The following is a 16,154-nucleotide window of genomic DNA, read 5'->3' on the forward strand; positions in this document are numbered from 1 at the left end:
ACTTGGATTGGGCGCGATGGCTCATGCGTGTAATCCCAGTACTTTGGGAGGCTGAGGTGAGCAGATCACCTGAGGTCAGGAGTTTGAGACCAGCCTGGCCAACATGGTGAAACCCCAACTCTACTAAAAATACAAAAATTAGCCAGGCGTGGTGGTATACACATGTAATCCCAGCTACTCAGGAGACTGACACAGGAGAATTGCTTGAACCCAGGAGACAGAGGCTTCAGTGAGCTGAGATCGTGCCACTGCACTCCAGCCTGGGTGACAGAGCAAGACCTGTCTCAAACAAAAACAAAAACAAATAGAAACACTGCACTCATTGGATAAAAAATTCCCTTTCTTCCCTCTTTCCACTCTCAGTAGCTTCTAATCTACTTTCTGTCTCCATGAATTTGTCTATTTCATGTATTTCATATAAGTGGCATCCTACAAGATGTGGCCTTTTCACTCAGTTTATTTCCCTCAAAAACCTTGTTGCTGAGTTTTATCCATGTTGTAGCATGTATCAAAAGTTCATTCTTTTTCATGGCCGAATAATAGAAAAATGTGTATACTACTTGGCCAACTTGGTGAAACCCTGTCTCTACTAAAAATACAAAAATTAGCCAGGCATGTTGGCGGGCACCTGTAATCCCAGCTACTCAGAAGGCTGAGGCAGAAGAATCACTTGAACCCAGGAGGTGGAAGTTGCAGTGAGCCGAGATCTAGCCATTGCACTCCAACCTGAGCGACAAGAGCAAGACTTCGTCCCCTGCCAAAAAAAGAAAAGTGTGTGTACCAGGCATTGTTTATCCACTCATCTGTTGTTTGACTACTGTGAATAATATTGCAATGATTATTGGTGTACAAGTATCTGTTTCAGTCGATCCCTGTGTTCAATACTTTTGGTTATATGCCTTAGAGTGGAATTGTTGGTATTACGACAATTCTATGGTCATCCTCTGTTTAGCTTTTTGAGGAACAGCCAAACTGATTTCCACAGTGTCTACACCATTTTGCAGTCCCACCAACAATGTACACAGGTTCTAATTTCTCCACATTCTCACAAACATTTATGTTCCTTTTTCTTTCTCTAAATTATAGCCATCTTTGCAAGTGTGAAGTGGTTTTGATTTGCAGTTCCCTAATGACTAATGACTCTGAGCATCTTCTCATGTGCTTCCTGGCCATTTATATACCTCCTTGCAGAAATGTCTATTCAAGTCCTTTATTGAGAATTTAATTGGGTTGTTTATTTGTTGTTGAATTGTAGGTTTTCTATATATATTCTGGATACTATCAGAGACAGGATTTGCAAATATTTTCTCCCATTCTGTAGGTTGTCTTTCACTTTCTTGAAAATGTCCTTTGATATAAAAGTTTCACTTTTTTTTATTAACTCCAATCTCCCTATTTTTTTTTGTTGTTTCTTCCTGGGCTTTTAGTATCATATCTAAGAACCCCTATTGCCAAACACAAGATCATGAAGATTTACCCTTATGTTTTCCTCTAAATGTTGTATGATTTTAGTTCTTATAGTTAGGTTGTGAATTATTTTTTGCATGAAGTAGAGACCAACTTTAGTCTTGCATGTGGAAATCTGTTTCTCCCACATCATAAATTAAAGAAACTATTATTTCATCATTGAATGGACTTGGCACTCTTGTCAAAAATCCTTTGGCCACAGATGTATGGATTTATTGAGGAGCCCTTGTACATCTCTGGTAGCTTTTAAGATTCTCCCTTTATCTTATACAGGCATATCTGCCTTATTCTGCTTCACTTTAGAGTACTTCCACAGATATTGCATTTTTTTTTTTAACAAATTGAAGGTCTGTGGCAGCTCTGTGTCAAGCAAATCTATCTGTATGTCATCAATATTATCAATTATTATATCATGATTCTTCAGAAAGGTTATATCATCTATTGACACCTCTAGCATGGGTTGGTGACACATACAACAGATACTGACACTCTGTCTGTCACCAAATTGCGTGTGGGTTGATCAAAGCCATCTTTGAGTGAGTCTAGTTTCCCCTCTAGTAGGACCTGCCTAGGTGGAGATAAAATATTTTTTCACCACTTACATTAATCTAGATTTAGATATAGTTGCCCTCCTGTATTTGTGTGTTCCATATCTGCTGATTCAACCAACCTCCAATGTAATATATTTGGAAAAAAAAGCAATACAACAATTTTTAAAAATCCTACAAGTAAAAAATACAGTGTAAGAACTATTTATATATCATTTACATTGTATTAGGTACTATATGTAATCTAGAGATTATTTACAGTATATGGGAGAATGTACAAAGGTTATGTGTCAATATTATGTCATTTTATATCAGGGATTTGAGCATCTGTGGATTTTGATATTGGTAAGGGGTCCTGGTCCCAGTCCTTCATGAATACCCAGGATTGACTGTATATATTTTTGGATGTTAAACCACCTTGCAGAACTTTAAAAATAATGTTGTCAAGTAAACAATCTTCAGGTGAAATAGTCCATATCAGTACCATCTTTCAAGTATTAGTTGTTTATCAGCCAGATTACTATTAAAGCTAACATAACTTTGATCAGACCATGTTTCTGAACAATTCATATGCCTAAACTGAACATTAGTTTCTCATTCTCATGCAACACATAGCCTGTTTTTCTTTACACATTGTCTAATTTTCCATACATCCTTGACACTTCATGATTTTAAATTCCTATGGCTTTACTAGTGTATAGGAAATGTTTTCTTTTTTTTTTTTTTTTGGAAATGTTTTCAACTGTATAATAGGACTTGTGAAAATGGAGAGAATGGTAAATGTAAGACGAAGTGTAGACACTAAAATCTTAGACTCCAACCCTTATAACATATGGCCTTCTTCTAAGGAGTGTAGGTTCCTGTCTTAGTCTGTTTTGTGTTGCTATAAAGGAATACCTAAGGCTGAGTAATTTATAAAGAAAAAAGGTTTATTTGGCTAATGACTCTGAATGGTTGGAAAGTTCACGATGGGCATCTGCATCTGGTGAGGGTCTCAGCCTGCTTCTACTCATGGTGGAAGGCAAAGGAGAAGTGGAGCATGCAGAGATTACATGGCAAGAGAGTTAGCAAGAGACAGAAGAGGGAGGTCCAGGATTGCTTCTACCAATCAGCTCTAGAAGAACTCACTCACCCCTGAGGGAGGGCATCCATCTATTCATGAGGATCTGGCCATGCAACCTAAACACCTCCCATTAAGCCCCACTCCGACATTGGTGATCAAATTTCACCAGACTTGGTGGTGCTCACCAAGCTACTCCGAAGGCTGAGGTGGGAGGATCGCTTGAGCCCAGGGGTTCAAAGTATAGTGAGCCATGATCACACCACAGCACTCCAGCCTGGGTAACAGAGCAAGGCCCTATCTCTATTAAAAAAAAAAAAAAAGAAAGAAAGATGAAACAAATTTCAACTTGAGGTTTGGAAAAGATAAACATCTAAATCAGAGTAGTTCCTGACCTGAAGCTATTATCATATTACTGATGTATATCATGTAGAAATATGTCATTAACAACCAATACGCCGGGTGTGGTGGCTCACGCCTGTAATCCAAGCGCTTTGGAAGCCAAGGAGGGTGGATCACCTGAGGTCGGGAGTTCAAGACCAGCCTGACCAACATGGTGAAACCCCGTCTTTAAAAAAACAAAAACAAAAACAAAAACCAACCAATACGTGGGTCTAGAAAACTTGACCCAAAAGTGGCCAAAGCAAGTGCTTTGAAACCAAAGTGGCAAGAAAAAAAAAATCAAACTTACTGGTTTTCTTAGTAAATAAGTCTTGAATAATGCACTATAGAGATCCTGTCTTATTGATACAGCTAGAGACAATAAAAAGTTTTATCACATAAATAAATTTTGCCTTTTTTTTTTTTTTTTGAGACAGGGTGTTGCTCTGTCACCCAGGTTAGGGTGCAATGGCTCAATCTCGGCTCGCCGCAACCTCCACCCTCTAAGTTCAAGCGATTCTCCTCCCTCAGCCTCCGGAGTAGGTGGGACTACAGGCATACACCACCATGCCTGGCTAATTTTTGTATTTTTAATAGAGACAGGGTTTCACCATATTGGCCAGGCTGGTCTCAAACTCTTGACCTCGTGATCCTCCTGCCTCAGACTCCCAAAGTGCTGGGATTACAGGCGTGAGCCATTGAGCCCAGCCAATTTTGTCTTAATATGAGTTTTATTTATATTTATCTTTTTTTTTTTTAACATTTCAAAAACACTATGTCATTCAATTGACTGACATAATTATTGAGTTACCTGGTCATTGTATTATCATTGTCAGTTATTATATTTCATATGCATTTACTAAGGCCTGCTTTCTCAGGCATATTGATATAATATATAGTTAATGGTGTAATTGATAAACAAGCAGTTTCTCAAGAATGTTGTCTGTTTGTTCAAAAATTACCACTGTAAAATTAAATCCTTCTTTTATGCTATTTTGAAAATACCTAGGCTGATATAAATGAAAAGACTGTGAAACTCAAATGAAGTCTGGAGTTAATAGTAATGTAACAATGTTGGGATCTTAGTTTCCACAAATGTATCAATTTTACTTTAAGATCTTCAAGATGCTGAGCACCCCTACAACAATTAGGAGACACCGGATAGAAACAGTTTATTACTGTCTGGATGCAGCAGCTCACGCTTGTAATCCCAGCACTTTGAAAGGCTGAGGAAGGTGGATCACCTGAGGTCAGGAGTTAAGAGACCAGTCTGACCAACATGATGAAACCCTGTCTCTACTAGACATACAAAATTAGCTGGATGTGGTGGCACATGCCTGTAATCTCAGCTACTTGGGAGGCTAAGGCTGGGGAATGGCTTGACCCCAGGAGGCAGAAGGTGCAGTGAACCGAGATCATGCCATTGCACTCCAGCCTGAGCAACAAGAGGGAAACTCTGTCCAAAAAAAAAAAAAAAAAAAAAGAAAAGAAAGAAAGAAAAGAAAAGAAACAGGTTATTACTTATAGGTCCTGGGATACGTGGCACACTTGTAGGCCAGATTCATGGAAATCAGGGAGTGCTGGCAGAACAAGAGAGGGACTCATGCGCCAACAACTTTATTGGGTCCAGGTGTTACCCAAACAGGTTTCCCAAGCAGGCATGAGTTCAAGGAGGCCACCCAGAGACTTAATGATGGTCCCTGCGGCATATCTGCACATTCTATGTGGGGTGTGAGGGTCAGTGTGGCCAGTAGGTTGTACCCAGCTGTGCCACAGGGAAGTGGTCAACAGGAGGTAGTTGTATGAGGCAGATATCTGGATCCACCACATAAAGGAACTGGGAGAAGGTGGACAACTGACAATTTTGTCCAGGGTGATTGAGCCTTGATTTTGGTACGGGAAAGTCCAATGAATATTCAAAATGGATGTGGAGGCAACCAAACATTGTAAGAATTCACAGCACTACCATGGTAATTTGTTACCATTAGGGGAAACTGTGTTAGGGGCATATGGTAACTGCCTGTATTACCCAACTTCTCTGTGAATCTAAAGTTATTCCAAAGTAAAAAAAAAAAAAAAAAGTTATTAAAACAACTTATTTTAAATAAAAGTTTAGTAACAAAAATAAATAAAAATAAAAATAATAAAAATAAAAGTTTAGTGACACTAAAATCCCTGCTTTAAAATATATGTGAGCTAGCAGAGTACATTTCTAACTTATATATTATGTATGCTGTTAACTATGAGAAGATATTCTTAATAATACTAAGATCTCCCCTAAAATCATGTTTTTCTAATTTCTTTTAAAAATACTAATACAAAACTGCTTATTGGTAATCTCATCAGCTGTTATTCTAATTTTAGACTGATTGAATTATTCTAAGTTGCTTTTCCAGATTCATCTAATAAAAGAAAGATGGGATCTGACACGAACAGTGTATAAATTAGTATAAGAAAGTCTCTTTTCTGGATCAAATCTTGGTCCTATAGTTTAGGATTTTATGTATTTATGTATTTAATTTATTTTGAGACAGGGTCTTGCGCTGTTGCCCAGGCTGGAGGGTAGTGGCGCTATATCTCGGCTCACTGAAACTTCTTCGTCCCTGGTTCAAGTGCTTCTGGTGCCTCAGCTTCCTGAGTAGCTGGGACTACAGGTGCGTGCCCCACACCCAGCTAAATTTTTTTTTTGTTTGTTTTTTTGGGTTTTTTTTTTTGTATTTTTAGAAGACAGGGTTTCGTTATGTTGGCCAGGCTGGTCTCTAACTCCTGGCCTCAAGTAATCCGCCAACCTTAGCCTCCCAAAGTGCTGGGGTGGTTAACAGCCACCATGCCCAGCCTCGTTTAGTATTAAAGAATGGTTCTATGCCTTAGCCAAAGATAGAAAATTGTCATAATTATTTTATTACAATTTATGTAATTATTTTATGTCTTTCAGAAACATTTTACCTCTGTCACATCTCACATTATAATGGGAAAAAAAATCCCTTATGTTTTGTGTTCTAACAAATTAAAAGTTGCATCTCATTGTGAAGTCAAAAGAGAAGCAAGTAACAAGTGAATTGGGATCATGGAAACCAAACCAGAATAAAGTAAGCCCAGCACAACACTATCTTGGAGGCTTACCAGTTAGAAGGTCTTAAACATAATGTATTTTAAACAAACAATAAAAGAAGAAAAGATTAACCTGGAAGGCTCAGATCATTAAGATTCAGTCAGACAGGCATTCCTTTAAAAAAGAAATAGAAATTCCATTTGACCCAGCAATCCCATTACTGGGTATAGGGGAGGGACAGCGCGGGGTGGGGAGGTTGGGGAGAGGTAACATGGGAAGAAATGCCATATATAGGTGTCGGGGGGATGGAGGCAGCAAACCACATTGCCATGTATGTACCTATGCAACAATCCTGCATGACCTGCACATGTACCCCAAAACCTAAAGTACAATTTAAAAAAAAAGTGTTTACCGAGTACCTTCTCTGTGTCAGTCACTATTTGGGGTATAAAGGACTCACTTCTCAACAAAAACAAACTCTGATCCCCTGGTCTCCTGGAGTCATGGAGCTTACACACTAGTGGGAAAAACAGACTCAAATTGAGAACTAGTGCAAAGAATGACTGCGAAATAAAGAAGCTTTAAGTGGGGGATCAATTTCTTCCCGCCCCTCTGCGCTCAGCCCAGGCAGCGGTGCGCGCCTCGTGCCCTGGGCGGAGCCAGCAGCCCACTGTCGGCGCCGCAGTTTCTTCCCTTAGCGCAAATGTATCCAGCCTGTCTTTTTACAAGGGTCCCGTGGATGATAATCATGCTCTGTTAACCTCATTTGTTGTCAGGGAAAAATAAAACTATTTTATTTTTAAATAAATAAAAGTGTCAGAAGGAGTCTCGGTGCCTGCTAGTTTCGTTGTTTGTTAGCATAACTTCCTTTACAGACACTATGGCTTCATTTTTGTAAAAATGCTGCATAAATGTAGCTAAGTCTGTTACCCATTGCAGTGCCTGCGTGACTTCGCTGGACCCCCCACCTTGCTTTTGTTGCCCAATGCGATAGCATAGGTGACAGGGCTAAATTCCTCCTCAGCTGTAACTCTGCTTCCTTTCAGGAAACAGAATGCCTGTGTTCAGAAGTTCCTTCTTAGGAAGAAACCAGCTGAAGCTGGCGAAATCCAAGATGGCACCCCTCACGAATCTCCAGCTTCATTATCATCCTATTTTCATGTTAAGTGACACTCCCACCAGCGCCATGGTAATTGACAGTCACCATGACAACGACTGGAAGAGACCAAGAAGGGACAGAAAAAAAGGGGTTCCTTGATTCCAGGAAAATCTCCGTCCTTTCCCAAGAGAAGCATAAATATTCCTGCATCGGCTCTTAATGCCTGTCCCCTTCATTAAAGAAAGTTTCGTCTGCAGCTTCCCAGCTCTCACAAGCTGAGCTGATTGCAGATCTTGCAATTCCATAGCCGTTGAACGAAGCCTGCACTGCTTGACACTCACTTTCGGTTGCGTGGATTGGCCTCGCCACACAGCAGGAAAGAACCCCTTTTGGGATAACCAGGACTCCCGGTAATATTTCCATATATACACGTCCTTAATGTATGTAAGGATGCCTGGGGGAGAAAGGAGAAGTATAATCCATTTTTTTTTTTTTTTTTTTTTTTTGAGACGGAGTTTCGCTCTTGTTACCCAGGCTGGAGTGCAATGGCGCGATCTCGGCTCACCGCAACCTCCGCCTCCTGGGTTCAGGCAATTCTCCTGCCTCAGCCTCCTGAGTAGCTGGGATTACAGGCACGCGCCACCATGCCCAGCTAAAAATCCATTCTTTACTTTCTGTAATTTTGGATTGCTTGAGTTCGTTACAAGGACACATGCTACATTTACAACGTTTTTAAACTAAAGTGTATGTATTATAGAACAGTCCTCTGGGCTGAGCTTGGATTTAGTGGAGAGGCTTACATTTGTAGAATTAAAAACAGCATCGAAACATTCTGTTGCAAGAGGCCCTGAGAGCCTTCTCGCCCCAGCCCGGTCCCCCGCGGGCCTCAGCCTCATCCCCCAGAGCCCCACCCTGAGATCCCCCGTGCCCCAGCCGCGTTCTCCCGGACCCCTTCCCGGCTTGGCGAGCCGGGTGGCGCAAGCGCTCCGCCGCCAGGGAGCAGTGCGACGCCCACCGTGGGCTGTTTGCTCGGCAGAGGGCACCCGGGCGCACTCGGCTGCAGCTGGCTCTGCGCAGAGGGGCGGGCTCTTGCCAGGCAGCAGATGCTTCGTGCACAGCTGAGAGGAAGGAGCACTCCCGGGAGTGGGCGGCGGCCTAGGGACCCTGGAACCGTCCTCCCTGGCGGAGCCCCCTCCGCAGCTCCCGCAGCCCCCTCGTCCCGGGAGGACCGGGGATAGGGGTTGACCCGGAGTCCCCTACTCCACGCAGGAAATAGCTTCTTGGCAGGACCGGCTGTGCCTGTTGCTTTCAGTAGCCTCGAGCCGCTTTTTTCTGGGTGTACCTCAGCTCACATACCCGAGGCAAGCCCTTCCCGGCTCATCTCCCCACCCTTCCCGGGATCCGTGCCTTGCTCTCGGTGACTCATCCCACGCTGTGCCTTGCGACACACCCTGTCGCTTTCTCTGACCATCTGGGAGCGCGGCGCCATCTCCCTCGAGCCCCGCCTCCCCTACAGTGCTCTGTGCTGTGGTCGCAGGTTCTTCTCCCTCCAACTCCGGGCTGGGAGGCACGGGAGAGCTCCCTGGCTCTTGGCCCTTCCCAGGCCACCAGGAGACAGCAGCCTCTGCCTTCATTTCCCCTGGTCATTTCAGACCCACGTATGGAAGATTTGAGCATCTGACTCAGCTTCCCCAACATCCATCCCTCCACTAGCATCCGCTCACGCCTTTGCAGCTTTCAGTGTCCTGGAGAGGACTGACCCATCTGACCCACCAGCTCCTACCCGGCCCAATTTGAAGGCCACTGCCGCTCAACCATGGTCACCCACTCCTGCCCCACCTGGAGCCCCAAACTGCTCAGTTCCTTCTCTAAAACTCTCCCGTTTTGTTTGTTGTTAAGAACTCTCAGCCAGGCCCGGTGGCTCAGGCCTGTAATCCTAGCACTTTGGGAGGGCAAGGTGGGCAGATCATAAGGTTGGGAGTTCCAGACCAGCCTGACCAACAAGGTGAAACCCCGTCTCTACTAAAAATACAAACAGTAGCCAGGCGTGGTGATATGTGACTGTAATCTCAGCTACTTGGGAGGCTGAAGCAGGAGAATTGCTTGAACCTGGGAGCCAGAGGATGCAGCGAGCCGAGCCACTGCACTCCAGCCTGAGCAACAGAGTGAGACCCTGTCTCAAAAATAAATAAATAAATAAATAATAAATAAATAAATATCTCTCTTCCCTGGCTCTTTGCACACCTCTTTGACCTCTCCTTGTCTTTTTCTGGTTCTTTTCTCTCTACTCTCCCTTATACACTGGCCTTCCTGGGGTCCCTGCAAAACCCCACCACACCCATGACTTCAGCTATATCCATTTCACCTCACGTTAACACCTGACGCCTAAACCTCTCTCCCAAGCCCTCCACACCATGCCAAAAACAGAATTCATTTTCCCTTCTAAATTTGCTCACTTTCCTGTTTTCCCAATCTTGTTTATTGTCACAGCCATTCCCCTGCTGGTCCGAGTTAGTGAGAGTCATGCTAGACTCCTCCTTCCTTACCTACCCATCCACTAATCTCCAAGCCCTGTCTATCCTCCTTTTTTTTTTTTTTTTGACAGAGTCTCCCTCTGTCTCCCAGCTGGTGTGTGCAATGGCACTATCTTGGCTCACTGCATCCTCTGCCTCCCAGGTTCAAGCAATTCTCCTGCCTCAGCCTCCTCAGTAGTTGGGATTACAGGTGGGTGCTACCATGCCTGGCTAATTTTTGTATTTTTAGTAGAGATTGGGATTCACCATGTTGTTCAGGCTGGTCTCGAACCCCTGACCTCGTGATCTGCCGCCTTGGCCTCCCAAAGTGCTGGGATTACAGACACGAGCCACCACACCCATACATCTAACCTCCTTTTTAAACAGCTCTGCTATCTGTCCCCGTCTTCCTTGACAGCTCACCCTCATCCTATTTGTCCACATTGCTGCAGAGTAGTCTTTCCCATACACCAGGGGTTTCCAACCCCCAGGGCACAGACTGAACTCGCTTGTAGCCTGTTAGGAACCAGGCCACACAGCAGCAGATGAGCCGCTAATGAGTGAGCTAGTGAAGCTTTATCTGTATTTGCAGCAGCTCCTCATTGCTTGCATTACCGCCAGAGCTCTGCCTTGTATCAGATTAGGCAGCATTAGATTCTCATGGAGCACAAACCCTATTGTGAACTGCACACTCAAGGGATCTGGGTTGCACACTCCTTATGACAATCTAATGCCTGATGATCTGTCATTGTCTTCCTCACCCCCATATAGGGACCATATAGTTGCAGGAAAACAAGCTCAAGGCTCCCACTGAAAACAAAGTGCACAATAAATATAATGTGATTCAATCATCCCGAAACCACCCTCTCCCGTCCATGGAAAAATAGCCTTCCACAAAACCCATCCCTGGTGCCAAAAAGGTTGGTACCACCGCCACACATAACTCTGATGATGGGACCACGGGGCTCAGAATCCTGCAGAGGCTCTCCACTGCCTCTAAAATGAAATAAAACTTACGGGTGTGACTAACCAGAAGTGTCCAGTCTAAACTCTCTCATACTTAATTACATAGTAAGCTATATTTTGGCCCATTTCCCAATCTCCTAGGTTGGAGTATGCTCCTCCTGTGTGTCACCTGGCCAGCTCATGCTCTTTCTCATTCGCAGCTCAAGTGTTAGGGACTCTGTGACACCTTTCTTCATTCTCCCAGTCAGACAAATTGTTGCTACTTTTTCTTCCCCCTTATCCTTTTATCCTTAGCACCATTAGAGCACATATCACATCATATTTCATTTGTTTGCACACGTGTCTTTATCTTGAGCCCAGGGACCGTGTCACCTGTCTTCATGTCACCAGTTCCTAGTGTAGCTCCCGGCCCATAGTGAGTGCACCATAAAAGTTTGCGGAATGAGGCTGGGCCCGGTGCCTCACTCCTGTAATCTCTGCACTTGGGGAGGCCGAGGCAGGCGGATCACGAGGTCAGGAGTTCTAGACTAGCCTGACCAACATGGGGAAACCCGTCTCTACTAAAAATAAAAAAATTAGCCAGGCATAGTGGCTATGAGGCATATAGGTTGCAGTGAGCCGAGACTGCGCCACTGCACTCCAGCCCGGGCGACAGAGCAAGACTTTGGAGACTTCATCTTAAAATGACTCACTCACTAACTGTGGTGTGAGTGAGTGAGTCATTGTTACTTCATCAAGGCTGGGTATTTCGTATAATAAAGTTATTAAAGCTGATAAGCAAAGATCAACTTACCGGAAGAACGGCACTGTCAGTGATCTAAAGAACTTCGCCCTCAGGTTGCTAGGACAACAGAATGGATAAGAACTCCCCGCTGTTCTTGGGCAGATCTTACATTGCTTTTGGAAATGGGAATAGCCTTGGGAAAGAAAGGAGCTTGTGTATTGAGGGAATGGTTAGGTGGGAGGAGTCAGAGAGGAAGTCTGAGGTTTCCTCAACCTGGCTGCTTTCTCAACCCTGGCTGCTTTGTCCTTGGGGCTCAGTGAACAGATTATCTGTTTTCGTGGTAAGGGGTTGAGGTTCTCTACTTCAGGTGAGCACCGAGAAAGTAAATTGCTTGCCTTTGTTTAAAAATAATGAAAATGGTCCTTTTACCTCGTTGCCTTTCTGAGAGCAAGATGGGTCACCAGCAGCTGTACTGGAGCCACCCGTGAAAATTCCGCCAGGGTTCTCGCTCTTGTCGAGTCTGTTCAAACCGGCACGGTTTGATCCGGAAATATGGTCTCAATATGTGCCGCCAGTGTTTCCGTCAGTACGCGAAGGATATGGGTTTCATTAAGTTGGACTAAATGATCTTCAAAGGATTATCCAAGACACCTACCATGAAAAACCATGATAGTTCTTTGTACATAAAATAAACATTTTAAAAAACAAAACAAAAAAATAATAATAATAATAATGAAAATGGGCCAGATGTGGTAGCTCACGCCTGTAATCCCAGCACCTTAGGAGGCTGAGGCAGGCAGATCACCTAAGGCCAGGAGTTTGAGACCAGCCTGGCCAACATGGTGAAACTCCGTCTCTACTAAAAATATGAAAGTTAGCCAGGCGCCTGTAACCCCAGCTACTCGGGAGGTGGAGGCAGGAGAATCACTTGAACCAGGAGGCAGATGTTATAGTAAGCCGAGATTCCATCACTGCACTCCAGCCTCGGCAACAGCGAGACTCTGTCTCAAAAACAAACAAACAAACAAACAAACAAAACAAAAAATAATGAAAATGTCTGCCCACCCTTCACTAAGTAGACATAATGAAAATGCATGTCTCGTGCCCTCTCTTTACTCTGTAATACCCGAACCTATGTTTTGGAATTAGACCCTTTGCCCTTTGTGTGAAAGCCCCGGGGATCTTCAAAGGGATCCCTTCAGGGGGAGCATAAAGTTTGCCCAAGGATGCCCCCTTCTGGGTCTCCAAGGCCGCCCGGCTGCAATGCAGGTCCAATTCCAGCCCGTGTCTCCCAGAGCACCCCTTGTGCCATGGCGGCAGGGCGCAAGGGGTGTGTTCACCATGGCACCAGACACACACTGACTGACTGTAGCCTCATAATCACTGAGTCCTGTTTGCAACCAATTTTTTTTTTTTTTTGAGACAGAGTCTCACTTTGTTGCCCAGTCTGGAGTGCAGTGGTGCGATCTCGGCTCACTGCGACTTCTGCCTCCCGGGTTCAAGAGACTCTCTTGCCTCAGCCACCCGAGTAGCTGGGATTACAGGCATGTGCCACCATGCTCCACTAATTTTGTATTATTAGAAGAGATGGGCTCCAAGTTGGTCAGCCTGGTCTTGAACTCCTGACCTCACGTGATCCACCCGCCTCGGCCTCCTGAAGTGCTAGGACTACAGGTGTGAGCCACCATGCCCGGTCAATTTTTGTATTTTCAGTAGAGATGGGGTTTCACAGTATTGGCCAGGCTGATCTTAAACTCCTGACCTTGAGATACACTCACCTTGGCCTCCCAAAGTGCTGGGATTACAGCCGTGAGTCACTGCGCCCGGCCTGAAGTTATTTTTGTTTGCGTGCTTACGTTTTCAGTTTTAGGAGCTTTGTTGTCACCGGAGCTTTGTAGCTGTGGTCAGCACTACTCTGGTGAAGCCCACTAGGTGTCTCTAATGGCACCGGAGGAGCAGTTTTCCTGAGCTTCTCATGCAAATTGACCCCACTCCCTTCAGCAAAGTCCTGGGAGCTCAAGGGAGGCTGCGCAGTCAGCTGCGGTCCATCCCAACTCAATGGGCACCTGCCCACCTGGCTCTTAACTTACATTTTGAAATGTCACCCAAGTGATTCCAGACCAGATAAGAAGATTAGCTTCTCTTGTTACGGAAAAAGAAAGAAAGACAGAGAGAGATACCTCTATTTTGTTATTTAGCTATTCCTCAAATTCTTATGACCAGTGATATTAAAAAAAAAAACAAAAAAACTCTAGAACAATACAATTATTTAAATTTAACTCAGATTTTATTTTTATGTTTATTTGTCTAATTTTTGAAACAGAGTCTCGCTGTGACACCCAGGCTGGAGTGCAATGGCGCGATCTCGGCTCACTGCAACCTCTGCTTCCTGGATTAAAGTGATTCTCCTCCCTCAGCCTCTCAAGTAGCTAGGATTACAGGCACCCACTACCACACTCAGCTAATTAATTAATTAATTATTAAGATTTTTTTGAGATGGAGTCTCAGTCTGTCGCCCAGGCTGGAGTCCAGTGGTACGATCTTGGCTCACGGCATCCTCCACCTCCAAGATTCAAACAATTTTCCTGCCTCAACCTCCTGAGTAGCTGGGATTATAGGCATGTACCACCATGCCCAGCTAATTTTTTTTTTTTTTTGTATTTTTAGTGGAGATGGGGTTTTATCATGTTAGCCGCGCTGGTCTCAGACTCCTGACCTCAAATGATCCACCCACCTCGGCCTCCCAAAGTGCTGGGATTACAGCTGTGAGCCACCGTGCCGGGCCTTAACTCAGATTTTAAATATGAGAGTATCAATTTGCAGGGGTGGAAGAGGTGTGATACCTCTCCTCACACATTGTATGGGTCTCGGCCAAGGCTCCTGTCTCAAAAGACAAGGTCCCACCTCCAGCTCCAGTTCGCCTTCTCATTCTTCCCAGATAAGTTTCTTGAAAGAGTGTTCTGAGATGACTCTCTCCACGTGTGTCAGGCCTGAATCCAACTCTGTTTTTCTCCATCCCACCTACTGTCCCTACGTAACTAATGACTTGGGAATGAAAATGCCCTAGTTCTAACACCAATAAAACAGCTTTTTTTTTTTTTTAAGCCATCAGACAGCAAATTCCAGCTAGGCTCTAGTATAGCATCACATGACAGATAGCCGGCCCTGAGAGAAATCGAAGTATTTTACCTCAAAATGTATTTATTTGGCATATTTTGAAATGGCCCTGCAAAACTGTCTCTTGTGGGGGAAATCTACATTCTGTAGAGAATCCTTCCCTTTTCCAGGTCCTTTTCCGGATCCAGAAGAGAATTACCTAGAGTCTGGCACCTTTTTAAGTCTGATAAGAGACATTTACAATCTATTTTCTCTGAAGCCTGCTACCCGGAGACTTCATCTGTGTAATAAGAACCTTGGTCTCCACAACCCCTTATTGTAAGCCAGATACTGCCTTCTATTGATTCCAGGTCTTCAGATAAACACTTTCAAACCAATTGCAAATCAGAAAATCTTTGAATCTACCTATGACCTGGAGCCTTTCCACCCACTTCGAGTTGTTTCACCTTTCCAAACCAAACCGATGTACATCTTATATGTATTGATTGATGTCTTGTGTCTCCCCAGAATGTATAAAGCCAAGCTGTGCCCCAATCACCTTAGGCACATGTTCTCACGACCTCCTGAGTCTATGTCATGGGCATGTCCTTAATCTTGGTAAAGTAAACTTCTAAGTTGATTGATGCTTGTCTCAGATGTTTTTTGGTTTATACACCAAAAAGGCTTTGTTTACTTTTATTGTACATGGAGTACTGAAGTCCTTTCAAACCAAAACTGAACTAGCCCCTATCCAGAGAAGTTTAAAAAAATTGCTAAGTAAAAGTTATGTGTTTTTCGTCATGGTTAGCAGCAGGGACCAATTAAGCTGGTGGGAAAGAAAAAGACTTTCCCTGGAGTCAGGTCTTTGTTATGACATCTTATGTTTGAAATAATTTCCTGAACATTAAACACCAATGAATCACCGGTTCTGTTGAACAACAATTGTGAGTGTGATCCCCTGTAAGTGGACTATGAGACTCCTGCCTTCGGCTCTCTAGTGTCCTCTAAAACTGGCCTTAACCTCTCCTCCAGCCATCGCCTGGCACTGAGACAGCTTAGAGGCACCCTGAACTCAGTTTTCAAGACAGCTACCTGGGAAATTTCTTGAGTGAAGGCCCAGTCCCTGAAAAGTTCTGAGGGAAACTAAAATGAGACTTGGAGGTCCATTGATTCACCCCCGCTTATCTTTCCTTCCTCACTCTGGGTCCAGAGAAAGGGCAAGACTCTCCACCAGGAGGTTAGCCCCAA

General features: G+C 44.1%; 1 pseudogene across 1 annotated transcript; it reads left to right on the plus strand.

Annotated features, from left to right (window-relative positions):
• Positions 1-12,247: 12,247 nt before the first annotated feature.
• On the plus strand, positions 12,248-12,520 carry LOC116531349 (annotated as a pseudogene). Its single transcript, XR_004260382.1, has one exon. The product of XR_004260382.1 is annotated as a 40S ribosomal protein S29 pseudogene (transcript).
• Positions 12,521-16,154: the final 3,634 nt, after the last annotated feature.

Source organism: Sapajus apella, unplaced genomic scaffold (genome assembly GCF_009761245.1).
Source record: "Sapajus apella isolate SASKATOON/1434 unplaced genomic scaffold, GSC_monkey_1.0 scaffold70, whole genome shotgun sequence".
Classification (NCBI taxonomy): domain Eukaryota; kingdom Metazoa; phylum Chordata; class Mammalia; order Primates; family Cebidae; genus Sapajus; species Sapajus apella.